This window comes from Pinus tabuliformis, chromosome 5_2, assembly GCF_031772625.1.
Source record: "Pinus tabuliformis cultivar Carrire ecotype Pingquan chromosome 5_2, CPIR1, whole genome shotgun sequence".
NCBI lineage: Eukaryota > Viridiplantae > Streptophyta > Pinopsida > Pinales > Pinaceae > Pinus > Pinus tabuliformis.
Window position 1 is genome coordinate 655140540 of NC_142306.1, and position 5202 is coordinate 655145741.

Here is a 5202-nt window from a genome sequence, read left to right on the forward strand (position 1 = left end):
CCTGATGATGTGATGGCACTAGTGGTGCAAGCATTAAATTTAGGTGTGGACTTCTTGAGTGTGGGACAAGCCATGTAGTCTTGTTCTCATAGACAATGTTGGCAAGGTCAACATGTAAGGGAAGGACATGAAAAGAAGGTCCTGAGGAGAGAGTAGAGTTGAATGGAGACATGAATATGCATATGCATAAGGGAAATTTGTGTAGTGGTAAATGGTGCAAGAGAACGCACGACTTGAGTTGGGTAGTGGAAGTAAATCTTCCAAGTAAGGATATTCTTCCTAGCATGTGTTCTTTTCTAAGGCATGGTATTCCATGTATTTATAAAAGGCCCATGTTTGATCCTATTAATTTGGTTGGGATATGAGAGTTTAACGGACATGAATCATCTAGTGCTTTCCTTATGATTTTTAACCTTGAATGGGTGAGGCCCGAAGGGGGCCAGCCCCTAAGTGGCCAGCCCCCATACCATGTGACTACGCACCCATAACCGTGGCCCAGAACGCTAACCGCTAGCACGCTATTCAATGCAGCTTAACCACCGCCGGAAAACGCTCACATGCAACCGTTACCACAGCAGTTAGACTGGTAGGAATATTGGTGGAGCGCCAAATTTGGGCGGTCCTGCCATATTTGGCGGGCCTAACTGGCCCCAACTAAAGTTATCTGGAGTTTTGTAGGGGCAGCTGGCAGTTGGGAGTAAATGGCCATAACTTTGGTTAGGAAAGTCCATTTTGGACGAATTTGTTTTTGATTTTGGGTCTCTTCGACCTTCTGAAGCCATTGGCATAGGTTTCACAGCAATCTGAGGTCGTTTATAGGTGTTTTAGCTTCGTGGAAGTTCCAAGAGCCATTAGGGCCAAATCAGTTTGGGAGCTGCATTGGGAATTGTGCAGCCAGTGAATGTGGAACGAAGGTCATTCCTGAAGGTTTTCAGCATTCTAAATCCATTTCTATAGCTCGTTTTTCCTGTTGAGGCATTATTCTCACTGTTTAGCTTCAGGGAAGCTTTCAGGGCCACCAAGGCCATTTTAGTGCTTGAGCTGTTTGGGGGCTATTTTCATCCATTTTTGGTGATTCAAAAGCCTATGTCTGCTATTTTAGACCTTCTGAGTCTAATGGCAGAGGTTTTAGAACCAATTGAGGTCATCCTCACCTCAAAATTCTCCATGCAAGTCTAAAGGGCCACGAGGGCCAATTGGGGGAAGTACTGTATAAGGTACAATTTCACTGTTTAGTGTTTGGGAAAGAGCATATTTAGCTAATTCCTATCTTCTGATTCTGTATTTACAGTCAAATATGTCTTTCGAGACACTCATATTCTTGTATTAGCCTTTGTAGCATTTTTAATACAAGAGGACAAGCCTAGTTTGAGAGGCTTGGTCCAGCAAATGTAGCCCAGAAGGGGTGAACTGCTTTATCATTTTGATGTCTTTATTTGCTGAAGATGATTTGCTAAACAAAACTGATATAAAGTGTTAAACAACAAATATACATAACTTGCATAACACACATAATCACCTATTCAGCTGCAGAAAGTTATCTGTCTTATTCCGCAAGACATCAAACTTCAAGTATGTGTATGTCAGAGACTTTTAAGTGTTTACTTCGTTATTTCTTTAGGCAGAGCCTTTAGAGGGCCAGGTAGCCTCAGGAACTCATCCTCTCTTTAGAGGTGACATGTCCGGTGAATGCCCCTACAGTCTATCTCTGTATAAGAAATAAGAAGTTTTCACATTTTTAGAGGTCACTTGGAGGGTATAGCTCACATTTGCAATTATGGGAAATGGATACCTTGCACCCTTAAACAAGTACATTCCATTTTCAGATCAAATGGTATCAGAGCACTAGGTTTTCTTGACTGACATCACTAGCTTGATTGTGTAGCTTGAAAGGTGTCTTAAGTAGTGTTGAAGATTGACTGCTTTATTATTCTGAAAACTACTTGTTGTTTGAGTTTCTTGAAGCTCTTTTGCTCATTTTTATAATGACAATGTCCGTAAGTGAGTTCTCAAAATCGTCCTCCTTCACAAGATTCTTTGATGAAGGCTTGAAGCAAGAATTTTTCATCATGATGAATATGGTGAGAGAAATGTATGAGGATGAAAGAAAGAGCTCTAGACTTCAAGAGCAGTTGAATTCCATGAGGGAAGAGAAGTAGTTGCTTTCTGACCAATTGCAAGAAATGGAATGCCAACTTCATATTGCAAACATGAAGCTGGAAAGGATGCATGAGTTGGAGACACAACTCTTTGTTGCCAAAGAAGCCTTAGCCAAGTATCAGCTTGAAGAAGAGGTAAACAATTCTAGTTTGTCTTCAAATTCTTATAAGAATGTTTATGCTGGTTCTTTTGAGAAACATACCAGAGGCATAGGGTCCAAGTTGATGTCCAAAATGGGATATGAAGGAAAAGGATTGGGCAAACATGCACAGGGTATAGTTGAGCCAATGATGGTTGAGGTAAGGCCTAAGAATTTGGGTCTTGGCTATGGACAATCTTATGGAGAAAGTTCCAAAGCAGCCATGAAGGCAATTGAAACAGTTCCTAGAAGGAGTTTCATTTCAAGTTCCCTACCTCAAGTTGGTAAAGGTTCTATCCTTGAGGAATGCAATAGTTTGAAACATACATTGCAAGAAGAAGGTGTGCATAAGAATGCACTTGAACAAGAAAGCAGTGAAAGCTCTAAAACCATTGAAGGGATTGATGGTGTTCCAAAAGGAGCTTCTTCTTCATTTGATTCACCTCCTCATGAAGGTAGTGAAGGTGAAAGAGAAAGGTATAAATCTGATTTCAATCATATTTCCTTTGATCATGTAAAGCATGGAAAATTTCCACATAAGCATTGGAAAAGAATTGCATGTTCTTTTTGTGGTTTGGTTAACCATAGTGTTTCTAGATGTTGGAAAAGAATGGCAACATACAGGAAACTTTTGAAGGAAAGGAGGCAAGAAGCCAAAGTTCCATTGAACAATGAAAATCATGCTGTCAAGAAGATGAACATGTGTTGCACTTATTGCCATAAGCATGGACATACTGCTGAAAGGTGTTGGAATTTGAATCCAACAATGCTTCCACGAAAGTTGAAGAAATTGGAGAAAGAGTATGGCAAGAATGGGAAGGAAGTTTCCATCATTGATATGTGTCAGGATGATACACATGTTGATATTGATATGCAGTTAAAGGAAGCGCCTTTGAAATGGATTGGTAAGAAATGGTTAGAATTCTTATCCAATTAAAGTTGCATTTCTTTTGATTGAATGCATTTCTTTGTTAAGGGAATGCAAGTTGCAGGATGGAAAAGATGAGTATGAGACTCACTCTATCGTAGCAAAAGTTATATTCATTTCAGCTTTGAAAGTACATGTACATGTGATCGAGGATCTCGTACTCATGATTGTACTTAAGAGAAAGTTGAAGGATAAACTGCATGCATGAGAATGATATGCATGAGCGTAGGGATCATGATGATTTCCTTGTATTTTAAACATGTATGTGTGATTAACTTGAAGGGTTGATTACTTTGTTTTTAACCATGCATGTAATGTAATATTGACTTGGAAAAAGTTAATTTGATCTCCAAGATTGTAAACAGGAGAAATGATGAAGTGTTTCATCTTTGTAAAAACCTTCTCATTTGGGAGGCAGCTCTTCCTCTGGAGCGGAGGTACCATGGATGGGCATCGTGATAGTTGGCAAGCCCACATGTTTAGAGGAATATTTTAGCTCATATATCAACAACTATCATTGTTGGCTTCTGCAAATTTTCAGTTTGTCTGGCGAACAAGCTTGGTCGGGATTCGACAAGTACTTGGCTTATGCAGCGAAAAGTTGCCATGATGACAATTGACAAGGCAGGACATTTTGGCATCAGTATGCTCTTTTGGTTGAACGAAAGAGGATATTTATGTTCCTCAATTGCTGTACAGTTCAGTTTAGAGATTCAGTAAGCTTTTGGGGACCAAAAGCCTTCTCATTTGGGAGGTGTGATCAGGAGCTCAGGACCAAGTGTCGTAAAATGGTCAAAAATGAAAATGCTCAGAACTAGTTTGAACTTGAATGAATGGATAGAGCTCGTCTTGTTGTTTCCGGCATCGTGAACGGTTCGAAAAATGGTCGCTGTATGAGAAAGTTATGCCAAAAACAAAATCGCCCAATAACCCTTAATTTTTGAATATTTTTCAAAAAAATATTAAAAAGAGAATATTTCACAGAATATTCTTTGGAATATTCTGTCTGGGCAGCCAATAGCAAGCTGCGACATGGCAGGCTCAGAGGCCACCACGTGGCCCTAGGTGACATCAGCAACTATGGGCGCATATGGTTAAAATTTTGGTCGGGTTGAGGTTTGAACACGCGACCTACCTTGTAACACTCCCACGCCTTACCGTTAGGCTATATGGTTGGGACTTGTTAGAATGGTGGTGGAAATTCCATATGAGTTTTAACCTTGAATGGGCGGGGCCTGAAGGGGGCCAGCCCCTAAGTGGCTAGTCTCCCATACCATGTGACTACGCGCCCATAATCGTGGGCCAGAAAACAGAACATTGACGGCCAGCACACTATTCAATGCAGCTTAACCACTGCCGGAAAACACTCACATGCAACCTTTACCATAGCAGTTAGATTGGCGGGAATATTGGTAGAGCGCCAAATTTGGGTAGTCCCGCCATATTTGGTGGGCCTAACTGGCCCCAACTAAAGTTATCTGGAGTTTTTGTAGGGGCAGCTGGCAGTTGGGAGTAAATGGCCATAACTTTGGCTAGGAAAGTCTGTTTTGGATGAATTTTTTTTTTTTTTTTTTGGCTCTCTTCGACCTTTTGAAGCCATTGGCATAGGTTTCGCAGCCATCTGAGGTCGTTTACAGGTGTTTTAGCTTCGTGGAAGTTCCAGGAGCCACTGCGGCCAAATCAGTTTGGGAGCTGCATTGGGAATTGTCCAGCCAGTGAATGTGGAACGAAGGTCATTCTTGAAGGTTTTCAGCATTATGAATCCATTTCTACAACTTGCTTTTCCTGTTGAGGCATTCTTCTCACTGTTTAGCTTCAGGGAAGCTTTCAGGGCCACCAAGGCCATTTCAGTGCTTGAGCTGTTTGGGGGCTATGTTCATCCATTTTTGGTGATTCAGAAGCCTATGTCTACTATTTTAGACCTTCTGAGTCTAATGGCAGAGGTTTCAAAACCAATTGAGGTTATCTTCACCTC